Here is a 19,884-nt window from a genome sequence, read left to right as displayed (position 1 = left end):
TGTGTGTGTGTACAGTATATGTGTGTGTGTGTATATGTGTGTGTGGGAGTATATGGTCTTTTGCAGGTTCTCCTTGTCTATGTGGGTTTCCCTTCAGGTTCCAGCCTACCAGAAACGTGGCAGGAGGAGGACTGGCACACCTAATATATGAGTAATCCTGCAATAGAGTGGTGTCACATTCATCTAGTCTGAAATTCTGTTATAGGCTTCGGATCCACCGTGCTTAGTGAAGATGAATGACATTGTCACTGGCTTCTGGCAGAAATAAACGAGTATGTGAGGCTATTACTCATTTGCTATTAAGGAACTCTGTGAATAATGTGATCAGTGAGAGGAATTTGTAGACAAATTTATGCATTTATACAAAATAATGCACATTAAAATGCAAGTATCTGTGTTTCATTTAGAGGCATTAAGGCATAAATATTGCCTGCCTTGACAGTCTCATTCCAAGCTCAGTGTCCTGTAGAGGTAAACAGAGCTCAACAGAGTCAGAGCATCATTATAGCATTAGTTTCTTGGCAATAAAACCTGATTCATGTTTGTTCAGTAAGTTTTCACATTGCCACTTTACTCGAATTAAAAAAACCTCTGTAATATCCCTATGTCACCACTAGATGGCACCTCAATGTCACATTAAGATCAGCAGCACCCTGCACACAGACACCACTGATGTGATTCATTTTTCTTTGTTTTATTCACTTACTCACTCATTTTCTACCGCTTATCTGGGTCACGGGGAGCCTGTGCCTATCTCAGGCGTCATTGGGCATCAAGGCAGGATACACCCTGGACGGAGTGCCAACCCATCGCAGGGCACACACACTCTCATTCACTCACGCAATCACACACTATGGACAATTTTCCAGAGATGCTAATCAACCTACCATGCATGTTTTTGGACTGGGGAGGAAACCGGAGTACCCGGAGGAAACCCCCGAGGCACGGGGAGAACATGCAAACTCCACACACAAGGCGGAGGCAGGAATCGAACCCACAACCCTGTCACTTTATTGCACGTCTGCACAATCCAGCTCATTAATTCACCTGATACAGTCAATTAAAAATCTGTTCTCAGGTTAGTGATAAGACTTGGCACATTATGTAGTTCCTTGAAATGAAAAATGGCAGGATACTGAATTCAAATTTGGTCTGAAATTATTATTATTATTATTATTTTATTTGTAAAATAATTTCTAATGCCTCAGTGCAGATTTAATTCATGAAAATTATTTAAATATGTAAAACACAACAATATTCTGACTATTTATTAAAAACATAGAGCTTTGTATTGCTGACCTTTTCATTAACAAAGTTCAGGTCCAAGTTGACTTTATTTATACTTGGTTATGAGTCAAGTTTGTTGTAACCCTTGTGTTTAAAACTTTTTATTTCATTTTTAAATCAACAACCTTTTGATTTTTTGTTCACAATATACTATTTATTGACATATTGAGTTTGTGTGGCTGAGGCAACTAATAATATCAATTATGATAATATATTATAAAAATTATTATTATTATTATTATTATTATTATTATTATTATTATTATTATTATTATTATTATTATTATTATTATTGCTATATCACTGCGTTGTCTAAATGTAATAAAGATATCAAGAGGGTATCTCAAGTGCACCAAAGTAGTATGTTTCCACTTGAACTAAAGATTTTGAATGGTTTCTTCTCACCCAAAAAAAACCACAAGGGTTAAATCCATAAAAAGTTAACTTCATTCATTCATTCATTCATTCATTCATTTTCTACCGCTTATCCGAACTACCACGGGTCACGGGGAGCCTGTGCCTATCACAGGCGTCATTGGGAATCAAGGCAGGATACACCCTGGACAGAGTGCCAACCCATCGCAGGGCACACACACACACACTCTCATTCACTCACGCAATTACACACTACAGACAATTTTCCAGAGATGCCAATCAACTTACCATGGAGGTGTGAGGCGAACGTGGCGAACGTGGCGAACGTGGTAACCACTAGGCCACCGTGCCCCCCAAAGTTAACTTAATAATTTTAATAATTAAGTTAAAAAATTTTTTAAAAAATAATTGTTAAAAAATTTTAATAATAATGCATTGTGATTTTCTTAAAAAACAAACAAACAAACAAACAAAAAATCAAATTTTTTGAGAACCGCTGATCTAAAAGCAAGGTTCATTTCAGCTTCTGTATGTTTTTATGCATCTGCAGTCAAATTATTTTCCAAATATCATTCTCTGAAGTAGAACTGACTTAATAACTTATCACTTGCTGGTGTGTGTTTGTTTGTATCTTGGAACCAGTGCTGCCGCTGCACCCAAAACTGTACCCTTTAGGTAGGAAAGACCTGATGCAATGTGCTAGTCTCACAAATTCCAGCCTGGAGCAAGCTGTCCTCCAAAACTACATGTAACTGACAGCGTTTCAGGGTCAGCTTGTCATCAAATGCAACACAACACCTAAGGTTATCTCAAACGAGACCTGAAAAGTTATGAGCAAGGTTTAGGATTAACTCTCAGTCCAAACCCATATCAAGTGACACACGGATTCTTGTTTTTTGACTTACTCAGGAAACACGTTCCTTTGCTGTTTTGTTCGCTTAAACAACACAGAATGTTTTCTTCTTTATGTAATCCATTAGTCCATTGTTCTAGTCTTCAAGTTTCCTCAAAACATGGCACTCACCGTCCGTTACGCCAAAAGGTCAAGGTCACCCACCCAAATTCACTTGTTTGTTTGCGTTTCTCTGGAATGCACTTCCACCTCTCCTTTCCATCCCGTTTCTTCTCCTTCGCCTGTTATTCTGACCAAGGGCCCAGAATTTTCCGAATGTTCTCACCCAGGGACTTTGAGTGTTTATGAGTAATGGGATAACTATGTGGCTTTTGACTGCGAACGCATTCATGAGCACGCATGTAAAAGATTCCCAAACAACATTCCACTTGACAAAAAATTTGACCTGTAATCAGGACACAATGGGCATTGTATGCCTCTGCGTGGTCTGAGGACTTTATCTGGATGGTTGTGCGTTTCCCTCCTGGACCGGTCAGGAAACTGTCACAATGGCTAATAAATTCAGAGCATCAATCAATGAAAAGGAGTGAGCCGAGCCAATAGAGAGAAGAGAGGACATAGTGAATGTTTTATGTAGGAATAGTGTGTATTACACATTGATGCCCAAGCACGCACACACACAAACACATACACACACACACACACGTAAGCATGAACATAGAGGAAACATATGCAACTACACTCCTAAAAGATATGCTCATACATATGCCGTATGCTTTAAAATATATTGTGCATTTCATATGATTCCATACTACAGCGTATGCATTTGTATGCTGTCTGTTGTGCAGGTTTATACACACTGTGCTGTCACTGTACTTTAATTAATGGTTACAATGTGCTTGATGGATTCTGTTGACAGTTTGTACGTGAACTACATAATCAATCAGCCCCTACACGTCTCCTTCTCAGGTCTCCCAATCGGCCTGATATTGTGTTCATGAGTTGTCATAATTACTGGATTTTCAAAGTTTTCAAGTTCAGCACGCAAACATGGTGGAATCAACAGATCAGTGGCTGTAGTTGTAGGTAAATGTGTTGCAATAGAAAGTTTCTTTTCTCAGAAATACAAGCAAGTTGGTTAACTTATCTCCACTTACCATGGAGAAATGGTTTAATAAATGATTTAAAAAAGCCAAACACACCTGATGCACAGTATTCTTTGTTTTTCATTTTCTGGAAGTCGGGTTAAGAAACCTTGCTCTATTTTTTGTGGTTAATTAAGAGAAGGCACACTTCCATATTACTCCAACCAAAGTGAGTTGAATGCACCTGATGTCGTCTTCTCAGCGTATAAATACAAACTTTCCACAGTAAGTTTTTGTTTTTTAATATATTCCTCATCTTCTATTGATGTTTGTTTTTCCAACAAACATAACAAACAACAAACATATATATATATATATATATATATATATATATATATATATATATATATATATATATATATATATATATATATATATATATTAATAAATAAATCTCTGGTACATGATGTTATAGGAAATTAATTAACAACTGGATGGTGTAATGGAGCTTGAAATGAATCGGACGACCGCTAGGACGTTGAAGAATTATGTTGTATTTTATTCATTTACAATTAAATTTTGTTATTTTCTGTTATGACGTATGTTATAGCAGTTATAATCTGCTAGCATTCCTTTACCAGCCTCTCTTTTATTCTATTTTGTAAAATGAATAAGATCTAAAAATGCAGCTGATCATGCTACTGGGAATATTCAAAAGAGTACCTTTACTTTTGACTGGTACTAAACACCAACACTGATGACTTCTTCCAAAAATCTTTGACAAAACAGAAAATGTACCCATAATTACAAGCGTTTTAATGAGGTTTATGTCAAACATTCAAGTCTAACATTAACATTTCTGTTCTCGAGTGGTGTTCCAATTGTTCCAGTGGTCCACTTATTTTTCCTACAACCACACTAGGACATTTCACTGCATGTGTCACTCCACTCATCTGTGGTTGTCATGTAAAATTCCACTTGCTTGTTTGATTACTAGTTACTAGCGTCAGCTCATGAGCAGACTATTTGGCTTAAAATTTGGATGAAAATGAGTTCACATCAGTTGAACATGGAAAGGTAAAAATGACACTAATTTTACCAGACGTACTAAACAATGTGAGCTAGTTAGCCAGCTAGACCTACAGTATAAAGTGAGTCTGGCTTCTCTGGGATCTATTTTATCTTGTGGAAAAAAGTTAACAGAACATTTGGCAGGATTGTGTGTGAAATGTCACTTACTTGATATTAATTTCTTTATAAAACTATCCAGCAATGTTGCACTGTACATCAGTGCAGTGAGAATATTCAGTATACTGTATCTCTATTATTGCATGTGTATGAGCACAATGAGATAAACTGTTGATTAATGTGGGCATTTCTGTTGGATTCTGGTCGGTCTACACCTTCTGACTAATAAGATTTGAGAGTTTAACAGCACTGGCCACTCATTATGTCACTACGTGCCATCATTAGACACATGAAGGGAAAATAAGTCCCACAGTGAGGAAATTTCTATGTTACAGAAGCAAAGAAAAATGTGCAAATATAAAGTAAATGGCAAACAAAGCACAGAAAAAGATTTTCAGATTCAAATATATATATATATGTATGTATCATACATATATGTGATATAAAAATTATAAATATATATAAATTTTATAAACATAACATTTTATAAACATAACAACAAAAATTTGTCTTCATTAAGGAACACTAATGAGGCCATGAGGCAGAAATACAATACACCCTTGATGGGATGCCAGTTCCTCACAGTGCAACACATTCACACTTAGAGGCAATGTGACGAAGCCACTCCACCTTCTGGCATGTTTTGTGAGGTAGCTGGAAACCGGAGAACTCCTGAGGAAAGCCAGACGGACACAGGAGAACAGGTGAAACTCGACTCAGACAGTAACTGGAGCTGTGAGGAAGCAACACTACCTGCTGCACCACCGCGCCGCAGGGATGCTAACACTAATCTTCCAGACGAGTTTATTTTAAGAAACATTCAAGCACTTTCCCTGAGGACATAACTGAACACTTGCTGCATGTTCTGCACCTGTAGCGCATAAAGTATTGAGTTTCAGTCTACTGAGAAATGACCAGAAACCTCTTTACTCCACAGACAACGATGGTTAAACGATGCCACAATAAAGAAAAATGCAACCTCCAAACTACAATTGAGTCAAATCAAGAAGCCTTTACTGCCATTTCAACCATATAAAGGTGGTACAGGATTCAGTAAAATGAAACAACATTCCCACAGAACCAAGGTGCTCCATAATACACAAAACTACAAGAGAAAACAAAGTTTTATCCAATTTTCCAGCAATACAGTAAAAATCAGGGTATTTTACTATTTCTCAAACGTTTGGTAGTGTCCGTGATACATTAGACAAATAACCCCAATTCTTCCCTCTGAAATCTTCTCCAGCTCTGAAAGAGAAATTTATACAGATGAGGAACTTAATTTATAAAGAACTTGTGAAAACCTACATATACATGTGGATTTTTTGTGGAGTTTTTATATAAGTGTTTAACTACTGCTTAAGGATTCTATTTTAAGTCAGCTAACATCAATTCCTTTTTTTATGGTAGAATTGTTATGGTTTCCTACACTAGACTCCAACAACACTAAAGCATTTCTTTAAATGTTTAATTAAAATTAATATTTTTATTTATTTAAAATCACTTGTGTAAACATTTTTTAAAATCGAAATTCAGATTTTATTTATGCATTTTCATTTAAGAATGTAAGTGAAAATAGCTACATTAGTATTATTAATAAATCATATATTTATTTCATAGAACTCTTTTTATACTTTTTATTTTTTATTTTATTTTTTGTATTCTGATATACGTTTCAATAGATTGGCATCATTTTCTTTATGTAATTGCTTTGTTGTCTCTATGCAGAACTCCTGCATTAAAAAGACAATAAATCATGTTCCTGAGCATTCACCTGCATTCCACCTATGTCTGTGTTTACACTAGTTAATTGTAATATATTTTTTTTCCATACACATAGCCCATATTTGGCAGAATGAGTATCAGATGTACCGTCATGACAGTGCTGTTATCAGAGTTCCCTCTCTATAGGGAGGAAGGAACCACTCCTTGCCTTATCTGCCCTCTGCTGTGGTGGGACGTGACATCACCCGTTGCCAACAGAAAGCCCGTAGAGACACACAGAGGACTATGACATCATGCTGCTTGTCTATTTACACCACAAAGGGCATAGGTGGAAGCATGCCAATGCCAACTTCAGTCTGTATATATATATAAATATACAGCCTGAGCTTGGGCTTGTATGTGGGTTAGAAGGCCACAGGGGAGCAAAGAGAGCGAGGGTGTATCATCTGACACCTATATTTTTATTCAAATATAGCTTGAGAGCTGTGTATAAAAATAAAAATAACCAGTCTGATTTTAAAAAAAGGGCAATTTTAGCCAATTTTACAATGAAAAAACTTTCATGAGGTTCCCACATTTATCCTATGTAGCACCCATGTTCCTGAATTAAATATGGTTCACACCCCAAGTCTGTTAAACATATATTAATATATGGAGCGTTATCTATTGTGCAAAGGCATGATAAATGTGCTGCTTTTCTCGTGAACTGCTTCCAGACCTGCTGTGTTGATTAGATGTTTTTACCTTTGTTAATTAAGTGTAGAAGTAACAGAACATGCATGGACAGAAATAAACCAGTGTAAGTTTAGAGCTTTCATCAGGGCCGGATTTAAACTATCTGAGGGACTTAAGCAAGATTAAAGCTTAGGTTCTCCCACTTAAATGATTCATTTTGGCTCCAAAAAAAAAAAAAAAAAAGAAAAAAAAAAGAAAAGGATTTGTTGGTGATATTTGAACAGGATAAAAAAAATTATACTTTCTGTGCTGTGTTTTTGGAAGCTATAACGTTCATATTCATTAAACATGAATCCCTCTTTTAAGTATACAATTATATGGTGGAAGAAATAAAGAGCTCATTATTATAGACGTTACAACATAACTATTGTAACAGTATAAACATACAGTATGTTCAATTTAAATGAGTATGTTTCAAATCAGAATGCGATTATGTGAATTTTAATGTATATTTGATAAGTTGCATGTAATAGGATGGTTTTTATTATGTATTTAATATTTATTTAACATATTTATACAATAAAAAAAGAGTGCAAATGTTCGATCTATGGTGTGTTGATCTACGGATGAGGAAAAAAAAAAGAAACAGCTTACTTCACCTAATAGTAAAACTAGTATGGTATTTCTTGTGAGAAGTTCCAGTCCACTGACATAATAAAGGCGGAACATTTCCTTCTTCATTTTGCCTTAAAGTGAAGCTCAGCTTATTAGATACACAACCCAGTAGCACTTCCCTATACACCCAAACCAAATAGTTTCAAATTCTTAACCTGTAAGAGATTCATTTTAAGCTCTAACCAGTGGCAGTACTTCATGTCTTGATGTCGAGTTTGTTAACTGTCCAAACTACTAATCAAGCAGCTGACATTTTTTTTTCTAATGCATGGGTTCAGTTATAGCATTTGACATAAAAGTTTTTAATAATGTCAGGGTTTTTAACAATGTTATAGTGGCTCATAAGAAAGTAGACACTCAGGGCTTTAAGAATTTTTAGTTTTTGTGTCTAGCTTACTAGGGGGTAATATATTCAAAGAACTGTTTATATCTTCAAATTAAATAATGATATCAAACTTATATGCCCCAAGTACTTGTTCATATCATTTAAGCAGTACCTTCTGGGCAGGTTCTACTCAATCCAGTTGTCTCAGATCAATCCATCAACCCCACAAGTGCTCACTTAACAAACTTCACTCAAGCTAATAAAGTAAGCGAACTGCCCTTTAGATGATGATCCTGATTCTGAATCCTTACGATGCCATAACCATCTGTGGTTTGGAATCTGATAGAGTAAATCTGTCTCTGTTCTCTGGGTGCGAGGGTGGTATTTCTGACCCTTGATCAGAGCGACCACTTTGTGCAGTGCCTCCTAAAATTATTGCCACCCTTTATGAAAATTTGCTAAAAATAATATATATCAATTATAACACATAAAGTATGTGTTGTTGTGTGCTTAGGTGTATTGGGACATGTGATTTAAAGAGAGTTTTCTATTAAACACAAAAAGTTTTCCTATTCAAAACACTGTTTTCATAATTATTGGCACCCTTTTAATCTATTTTTTGTAATACCTGGCTCGGCCATTATAACATCACTGAGTCTTTTCCAGATAATATCTAACAAGGTACGCACATATTTTAAATATTCCTTATTTTTCTACACTAAAAATACTATTTATAATGTATTAACTACAATATAGGGACAAAAGTTTGTGGACACCCCACAATCACTGCCATAGGTGCTTGTACATGCTATTCCAAATGTTCTGGTATAATAACGTCCACGCTTCAAGAAAGGCTTTCCACTAGAATTTGAAACCCGGATGTTCAATTCAATTCATTCATTTGTTCAGAGCTTTGTACAGGCCACTTAATGGAGCTTTTCTTGCATTGCCATGTCAAACAGACCCACATGATGGTGTGTCCACATACTTTTGACCATAGCATGTACTTCCATGTCACTTCCATGTCCCTTAAAAAAACAGTTTCTCTGTTTTCCCCATTTCTTTCTCTTAATTAGAGTGTTATATCTATTTTATACAATAATATTTATTAATATCTATGAAGAGTGAAATTTCTGGAAGGCGCTGTGTAATACATGCACCTGACACATTTTTAACCAAAAATATAAGGCAAGTAACTCTGTTAATGAATTTCCTTGAAGTTATTACAGCACGGAGCACATGGTTGTCTTCACTCTTTTACTGGTAGCTGTTGTGTTATAGAGTAAATCTAGGTACTGGGTAGGAATTTGCAATGATTCAAATTGTGAGAAAATGGGTGAAAATTAAAAAAGAAAAGAAAAGAAAAAAAGTAAAAAAAAAAAACACCACTGTTGATAAAAGAAAGAGCACCCCCCTACAAAAAGTGAGGTTAAGTCAACAAGGGCATGTTGAAAATTGTGCTGGATTTCTTTTCTTTAACCACCAAGCCCATGGTTTAACCAATGTCTGGAACCCACAAGCTTAAATTATGAACATTGTAGTTAGCTACTTGACTCTATTGAAGTTGAAACAAAAAATAGTGACAAAATAGCAAATGAGCACATATTTTTGTTTAATGTCCTGCCAAACCTTTGGCAGCGACTCCGACATTTTTCGTTTTTGGTTTTCTTTGCTATGAAATTTAAAAGCAGAAGCTTTAAGCCGAGGTCAGCTTTTCAATCACTCAGAATATACAGCACATATGATTTGTTTATCATTCCAGTACCTAATCATTCTCTCTCGCTCTCTACGCTAGCCATAGACCAGAATACAGGCAAACAGACACAGAGGGGTAATTACAAAGATCCCAATGCCTAAAAATACTCTCAACCAAAGAGAAACAACATGATCCAATTAAACTAGACTTCTAGACAGAGCTTTGGAGTGGTATGTGCTCTTTGGCTGACATAAATGATGACAGCTTGCTTGCTTTTGTTATATTCTACTGATAATTATGGCAAAGTAATCCCAACATGACATAAACGATAAAGACTGAGGATTCTGTTTGTATGCATTGATAAATCTCTATGTAAAATAGCCAATTTATTTTTTATTCTCAGTGTTACAGAGAAAATTAATTAAGCATTCAAGCCCAGAATATTGTAATATGTATACATTATTGAAATTATTTAATGTTGCAGCAATGTCTGAGACAGTGAAGACAGATGATCATCTCGGATCCAGTTTCTCAGGCATCACCAATTTTAATATTTCACAGATAACTGTGATAATGATCTGCACTCTATATGAACTAAAACCTGTGAGGCATCAGTTTCTACAGGCCTATATGACTCAGGATAATGACGAAGTAGGATATTTGCTAGAAAGGTAGCTAACAATGCAGGTAGAAACATGTATGAATTAAACTGATCTGGTTAAAAAGCTTACAAACCTAGCAAGCTACTGAAAACCCAACATTATTTGGCTAACATAACATTTGTGTCTATTTCTGTTGATAATAGAGGTGGTGTTCACTTCAGAGTAGCTAACTAAGTTACTTAATATAGTTGTTAAAAAGCCCTGCAGTAACTAACAAATAAATAAGAAGTAAATAACAAATTTATTTAGGTTTCCCCTAGTGCAAAGAAATCTACTATCTGTGTGGTTAAACTTTGTTTTACAATGTGGTTAAACTTTTGTAATGTTAAGCCAGGCTAATTTATGTTAGCGTAGATTACACTGGAAGCCACCATTTAACCAAACGTCAAATGTTTTTTAATTAGTACTGCCTTAATATCTAAATAATACCTTAATATTATCTTAAGGTAAAATAATACATTATTTTCCAATGAGGTAGAGATTTGGATGTTTGGAGGAGGTTTAATAGCAAAAGTGTCAATAATTTGACTTGTTTTAGCATTGTCTAATGCATTTAATTATCAATTGGATCATATTCAAGTTCAAGTTCAAGTTTTGCTTTATTCTCATATCTTCCACATGTACAGTATATACATACAGATAATTGAAATTGCATTACTCTCAGTCCCAGGGTGCATACAGATAATACTAACAAATAGAAATGAAATAAAGCAGCGCAAGGCACATGGCAGATAAAGTGCAAATGAGCAGACCAATGCTGCACAAAGTGACTGTCAGTGGGAGGGTGGAAGGACCTGGGGATGTGGGATCTGGAGGGGTGGGGGTGGGTTCATAGATCTGTGGTGCCTGGGGCAGAAAAGGGAAGGGGGGGCAAGTTCGGGAGTGAGTTCAGCTTCCTGACAGCCTGATGAATGAAGCTGTCCTTCAATCTGTTGGTCTTGAGTCCCAGAGACTCCCCTGTCTCCTCCCTGATGGCAGCAGACTGAAGAAGCGTGTGATGGGTGGGTGGGATCACCTGCAATGCAAAGGGCTTTGCGGGTGAGACAGGTCTCGTAAATGTCCTGGAGGGAGGGGAGAGAGACACCAATAATATTGATTGATCATTTATTACATTTGCCAACATTTGTTCAAATGGTTTCTTGTCTCTGACTTTTCTTATTCCATGTGAAACCCACCTATGTTTAAGGTTGCCCAATTTCCAAATGACTTTCTAATCACTATGTACTGTATGTCCACTTAAGCAATTGCCTGCTAGCACAAAAACATTCAGGGATAGAAACTGTGGACTCAGATGGAAGTAGAAACAGAAAAAAGGCAAAATGGTACTTTTATGATTATATTAATAAGAAGATTTTTTTTTTAGATATGCATATTTTCTCTCTAATTTCGTCACTTGTCATTTCCAACCCAACATCCAGCTCTCCCTTATCGTACATCAGCGTACATCTAATCGCATATCGTACATCTAATATATCCTTCCTTTCAGGCACCTGAAGCCATCCATCCAGATTTTTTTTAACTACTGCTCGTTGTGTGTCACAGGGTGATATAACACACTCAGATAAGTGCTCGATCTGTGACCTCTTCATCACACACAAGCTCACAGGCCACCATGATTGGCTAGGGTCACTGTGATTGACATGGGAGAGAGTAATACCATCCCACCCACAGGCTGAACTTGCTCTTTTGGCTCCTGGTTTCTGATGGTTTCTAATAGCTGTGGCATCACTGGGATCTCCTGATGAATGCTTTCCTGTTGTTCGGTTTGGGAGCAAGACAGCCAACATTTAAAAGAATCTAATAGGAAGTGAGATGACGAACAGCACTGTACATATTTTAAAATAAATCAACTTACTCTAAATGCCTGTTAATTGAATATAATCTCATGTTTATCTTAAGAAAGCAGTGTTGTACTGCAATGTCTGGAAGTTGAGTGACTATGAAGAGAAAAGAGTAAGTAAATTCAGGTTTGAGGTTGCTTGAGGTTTTTGATAGCAACCACTGTATGAGGAAATCAATTCAGGAAAGAGGCATTAATAAAGAAATTAATAGAGATTTGTTGTCTCTCCTGGACTGTCTTTACCTGTATGTGATATCATCTCTCTCTCCCTCGAGCTCCCTGGTTATATTTAGTCTGTTTGGTTCTTTCTTCTGGTTGAGATGACCCAGATATTCAAAATGTTTTTTTTTGCTGACTTAAGTGTTATTTTTTCTTATGGCAACATGAAACTCCTCAATGATCATAAAGAAAACAAATGTCACTCAAAACAAATAAAAAAAAAAAAAAAGCACTGTGATTATACAGTCATGAGAAGTAGAAAGTACACCCTTTTTAATCCTATAGACCAAGACTACATTTGTGTGGTCTGCACCAATTTCTATAAACAAACAAATACCTTCAGATGACAAAAATGTAATATTTAATTCTTCTTCTTCTTTTAATATTATATAACAATAATAATAATAATAATAATAATAACAAAAACAACAACAACAATAATAATTTTTATAAACAAACAAATACCTTCAGATGACAAAAATGTAATATTTAATTATTCTTCTTTTAATATATAATAACAACAACAACAACAACAACAACAATAATAATAATAATAATTCTTATTATTATATATGAAAAAAAGTTCTCATTAAGAAAGAAATAAGCAGCCAGGTGTTCCTAATGACTGTTGTCGAAATGATATTATTACATTGACATTTTTTACTGTCCATTGTCAAGCAAATGAGGATGAGGTTTCTTCCTCATTTCATCTCAGGGAGTTTTCCCTTGCCTCTCTCACCTCAGCCTTGCTCATTAGGGATATATTTTAGAGAAAATCATATCTCATCTTGCCAAAACGTCACAAAATGATGACCTCATAAAAGCAATTGTTACCAATCATCAGTCTGTTAGGAGTTATTGATTTAAGACCGTCTCTGAACTAATTCAACTTCACCATTCTACAGTGAGTAGGACAGATAAAAAAAATTTTTTGTGTAGGTTGTATTTTCTTTTCCCGATGACTGTACAGACTTCACACACCGTTCCATACACCTATATTATTTTTAAAAAAATCGACCGGGGCATGTGTGGTGGCCTCTCCCTTTAAAGATATATATCTCAGTCATGCTTCTGTGGTTTGTGTCCTACTGGTCATGTTTTTTTTAGGAAGGCAGAAAGATGTCACTTTTGATTCATGGCAGTTCAACCACAAAACACCAATCCATGACATTCCTGTGTGTGTGTGTGTGATTGTATTTTAGTGTTTACTGTATGTTGGATGAGAGAACATCAGTAAAGCGCATGCAGTGATCTTCAGACAGCCAGACACTCAAAGTCAGGCCAAAAATCCTGGATATTAATGTTAAAAAAGAAAGAAAGAAAAAACAACAACAACAAAAAAACATGTACTGTGACTCTTTGTGTTTGGAAGCATGCTGTGTTCTGAAATGAGGAAGTAGTCCAGCACTCACTGGCACTGTGCTCAGATGGTTTGACTTCCAGGCTAAAATAAGAGCAAAGTGGGAGGTCAGAGAAAGAGGTCATAAGAGTTGCAATGCTGCTGTGCAGTTCAGACACCCCTTGGCTCCGACAACAGAAACTAAAATAACACTCTGAATGTCTTTCGTGAACCTAACAATATTGGTTCAACAATAATTGTAATAATTATTTCATTAATTATTCCATAATACATTATTATGGTTTGGAAAAACTTTTCTATATTAAAATTGTCGAAAAGTAAGAAAAATTGTAAATAAACAGATGCCCCAAACCTATGACCTTAGATGAAAAAAAACAGTTTAAAGTTATTAATAAAGAACATCACATTTATTAACCATTTATAGTTAATGTTGTACCTTGTCAGCAAGCGCACACTAAACATTTGTTCCCACAGAAACCTCTATCTCACTGTTTTGAAACTGATAAGAGAAATATAAATACAAAAAAGCTCTTGTCATGTTACACAGAAACCACAACGCTTACTGCAAGAAATGGTTGAAGTCTTTATACCTCCCATAAATATAAAGTAAACATTTTTTTACAGAACCATAGCAGTGTTTATTTTTTCTCTGTGAAATATTCAAACAGTAAAAAAAAAAAAAAAAAAAAAAAAAATGCTAAACTTTACTTGGCCATGAAGTGTGAAACAAAATAACGTATCCAGAAACAAAATAACAAATTAGAAAACAAACAACAAATCCGAAAACAAAATAACAAATCAGAAAACAAAATAACAAATTAGAAAACAAACAACAAATTTGAAAACAAAATAACAAATAAGAAAACAAAATAACAATTTAGAAAACACAACAACATTTTAGACAAACCGGAAAAGGTATGTAGGTATGGTTTGCGAATGGAAGTCTTTCTGCTGATTGACTGATGCATATGTCACTCAAGATGAAAGGAAGTACAGAAGGCTGCGGCAGTAGAAAGTCGAATCGTGTATTTATGAATGTATAAAAATGTATTAAAATTGAATTAAAAATTTAAATTTTAATTTTCAGAAATACTGTCAGAGCTGCTAATATAGAAAATTAATCAACACCTTCTTACAAATCAGAACGGAGAATTCGACAGTACTGCGGTATACATTCATTAATAAGTTTATCATAATTATTTACTTGAATTAGGTCACCTAACAGAAAATACTATAAAGCCTACTGTATATTAAGCTATATCATTAGCAGTCAGCTGTACTAACTTGGCTATAACTACACTTTACTTAATATACTAAACATTATGCAATCCAAACCTTAAAATGCTGCAGAAATTATAAAAATTCTGTATAAATCTGTAAATTCAACATCTCACACTTGTTCTTAGTTAAATAATGTAATGTACGTTTTAGTAAAACAATCACTCAGCTTTAATTCCTATAAAATATCAGAAATATTCCACAAGCCACAAGTTGCATCATACAAATTTCATGAAGATCACAAGAAGAAGAAAAATATGGCCTCGATGTATCAATTAACTGAATGTTAATTGATTCATTTTAAAATATATTTACGTAAACCGTTACAATACTCTTAAGACATAGGCACAGACGCTAAAATCAACCACAAGTGTATATTTGCTAATTCTATGCAAAACAAAACCCTCAACCATGTTAAATGTCGAGAAATTTGGTTAATACCAGAATATTGCAGCAAACAACAGCAAAGAAATCAATTCAAAACGAAAATCAAGTCAATTTCTTTCGCTAAGATGAAAAAACAGTGAAATATCAGTTCAAACATTTGATTACAGCTGAAAAAGCAAGTCACTCACATCCACATACACATGTAACCATGAATACTTTCAGATTTCCACATACAGAAGCAAAGTTAGTGGTATTTGCTGCATCAGTGTTTTTTTTTTAGTGCTGAGAAAGACAAAGACAAACAGTACAACGTAAGCAATAACACAAGGACAGAAAGTAGAAAGTTTGTCCCCGTATCAGCAGAATTTATCCAATAAGCATCGTCAAAAAGCGAAGTCCATCCGATAAACCTTCCATTTCCCAAAGCCATTCTACTGCTTGTGGTCTTGAAAATGTGTGGTTTAGCATCTAAACTAAACTGTAACCTAATCTCTGATGTGTGTGCCTGGTCTAAACCACAACTCCAGAGTAAGAATAACTCCATCCCATTCCAAAACATGTCAAAATTGAAAACTGTTTGAAGTGGAAAGTGACACTTTTTCAACTTTATGGTCTGTGAACACACACAGGTTAGAAAAAGATAAACAGGAAACGGGTGTCGGCGAGTGCACTGTGGAGAAAGGGGATGGAGCATGCTGAGGTTTGCTTGTGCATGATCACTGATCAAATTTAGTGCTGTTTTGCTGGAATGTATCAATGACTCGACATTATGTACTATATGTAGATAATCTATTGACCACAATTGTACAATTAATCCATTTATTCTATCATATGTTAAAGAATTCAAACTGTTTCCCAAAAAATAAAAAGAACTGACCTCAGACCAATGCACCTAGAACACACATATTATGCTTTATAGTGAAAAGTCTTTACACACAGATTCATTCAGCTAATCTAAAACAAAGTGTGTGCTTTCTTTTAAAAAAGAAATCTGACCCATTCAAAGCTATCATAAATCCAAGAGTAAAGGTGGAGTGGGTCAGACTGGACGTCTTTATACAGGAACTGAGGCCAATTCTGCTGTAGACAGAGATAACTGCCGCTTGTGGCTAGACGGTCTCATCCTGAGATACTGCTTTAGACAGATCATGGACTCTGGAAGCTTGTGGAACAATGGACAAACTAATCAGGTGACTAGTGTGGCTGAAATTGACTTCTTGGGGTAATGATTAATGTTGTATATGTTTATGAGCAGAGCTTGTATGGGTGAGGATATGGTGTGTGTGTGTGTGTGTGTGTGTGTGTGTGTATATAAAACTACAACTTCTCCCTAAAATCTCTATTAGAATAATATCAACCTTTTGTCACTTAATGTCTATTGGATGTCGATAGAATTGAGACAACAAGTGAAATGCAAACAATACAACCCCAGTGAGCTTAAAAGTTGTGGAGGAAAAAAAAAACACCATTTGGACATTTATCATTAGACAAAAAAATTTCATTTGTTAGATATTTGTTGTTAAATTAGCATTTAAATTGCATGTTTAATATGTTTTACAAATATATTAATAGGCTTGCAAACTTTTCTGTTTTGAATTTTTTCACGTTGAATAGCAGAAATTTGCTGCAGTATTATTATATTTATATAGAAAGAAATTCATTATATAATTCTTTATGATGAAATGTAAGAAATTCTCTATATAATTCTTTATATAGAAGAGATTTATTGATTTAAGAGGAACGTTCATGCATAGTGAACACACTTATGGACAGTCATTTTAAGGATGTTTTGTGTAAAATATAACATAAATAACCTCCAAATAATTTTTATACCATTACTGAAATTTAACAATAAGTTTTATCTTTTTTTCTTTCTACCAACAAAATCATTTTTACCAACAAATTTATTCAAAAGTATAACTGAATAAATTCATTCATTAATTCATTCATTCATTTTCTACCGCTTATCCGAACTACCTCGGGTAACGGGAAGCCTGTGCCTATCTCAGGCGTCATCGGGCATCAAGGCAGGATACACCCTGGACGGAGTGCCAACCCATCACAGGGCACACACACACACACACACACTCTCATTCACTCACACAATCACACACTACAGACAATTTTCCAGAGATGCCAATCAACCTACCATGCAGTTTCCGGGGGAGGAAACCGGAGTACCCGGAGGAAACCCCCGAGGCACAGGGAGAACATGCAAACTCCACACACACAAGGTGGAGGCGGGAATCGAACCCCAACCCTGGAGGTGTGAGGTGAACGTGCTAACCACAAGCCATCGTGCCCCCACTGAATAAATTAACAGGTCAAAAATATTGTCTAGATATTCTTCAAAAATTTTATTTTTTTATCATTTTGATCATCAACATGAAATATTTTTCAGACCTGAACGTTATCATTTTTACATTAACATTTTGTTATTATTATTTGATACATAATATTTCCTTCTGTTTTTTTACTCATGGTTTTCTTACACATGGACAATCAATTTCATATTTTAATAATAATGCAATTTTAGGTAATAGAAAACTATACACAATCTGGATTTTATTTTTAGTTTTGATTCTAATTAATGCAATTAAAGGGTTTAAACACCACATGCACAGCTACAGGTATGTTTTTGGGAAGTGGGACGATGACAGGAACTATGCAAAGAAAATAATTATTGACATATCAGTCAACTGATGCCCATGATGGGCCTTTATCACCGTGATTCACCCTGAAAATACGGACCAATTTTGGTCTATTCAATTCCTCATCAGGAGATCCGAGACTCTTCCTGATGATAGGGCGCATCTCCTTCTTTTGAACCCTTAGAAATAGATTATCTAGAATGCATAGTGTCTACTGCTTTGTGGTGTTTGTTTATATTTCAGTGTCTAAATTTAGTTGTGGAAAAATGAATCTTTAAATTCAGGCTGTTTTCAATTGTTTCCACTTCAAACACCATATTCAATGCATATGCTTGCATTCAATGTGTTTAGGTTTAATGTGTAAGTCTAATTGGGTAGCTCTAAATCTTTTGTTTTGGTACAGAATAACAACAAAAACAACAACAATAAAAAACTTATGAGCATACTTTATGTGTATGTTTCATATTTATGTGCAATAAAGTATTTCCTGATTATGTGAGGGCATTTAAACTGAGTGGGCATTTAAATGATCTCTCGTACATGTGTTCAAAGGGGCCTGCTTTTATCAGCCCCTGGCATAGGGGGTGAAAAGCAATGATAATGTATTATCTGCCATCCTGCACTGGGGTTGTGCTACACAGGAAGGCAAATAACAGTGGAAAGGGGCCAAAAGGGTCGGGGACAAATTCACACTGAGACACATCACAACCTGAGAAAGTCTAGGAGATGGAGAGAGAATGGATAAAAATGAAGGTTTAATATCAAATTTATGTATTTTATTTAATGTAATTTATAAACTTTTAGGTGTAGGAATATTTGAATACATTTGTGTTGAAAATGTAAAAGTATTGTGAATGGTGAAAGTAATACAGAGAGTAATATTAAGCCATGTGCCAAAACTCATAGTGCAATAGAGGTATCACTGTGCTTAAGAGGCACAAAATTCCTCCAGTCTGCTTCATTTGTGCAAAGACTCAGATTAAAGATGAAAAAAGGAGGCCAGCAGGAGGACAGGGCATTAAAAAGAAAGCAACAGGGCACTGAGGGTGTCAGCCTGAGGCCTCCTGCTTTGATCCAAGAGAGCTGACTAGATTTCAAAAAACACACACAAGACTACAGCTAAGAGAAGAGAAGAGAAGCTGACCAGCATGCTAAAGAGGAAGAGAGACAGAAAGAGAAAGGGTAAAAAAACAGATCCGATAATAATGATTAGGCCAACAACAAATGGAGAGAAAAGCAAGAAATTGATTCGAGGTATAGGTTAATGATAATATTTAACATTGAGCTTTGGCTTTCATACAGACTTCACATTTCTCTCTTTCTTTTCCATCCAATTTTGAATGCACAGTCCATTTCAGCTGACTCAGAGGCTATTTACTATTCAAAGGTCTTTGACGTTGTTTGACAGCTAAAAAGCCTGGAGTGTCCAGCCTGCCTGAGCGTCTTGCATTCACGTATTCAACTTCAGCTGTGGCTTCAACCACCATGTGCGTCATTATAGGTCTGCACAAGCCATGTTTTTTAAAAACGATTTTCCCGAGGAACTTGCCCGAAATACACTGACCAGGTTTAGTCACAGGAAAATGGCCAGTACTCACTGAAA

This window comes from Tachysurus vachellii, chromosome 26 (genome assembly GCF_030014155.1).
Source record: "Tachysurus vachellii isolate PV-2020 chromosome 26, HZAU_Pvac_v1, whole genome shotgun sequence".
NCBI classification, from domain to species: Eukaryota; Metazoa; Chordata; class Actinopteri; order Siluriformes; family Bagridae; genus Tachysurus; species Tachysurus vachellii.
The sequence above is the reverse complement of the archived record's forward strand: the minus strand, read 5'-3'. Positions refer to the sequence as shown.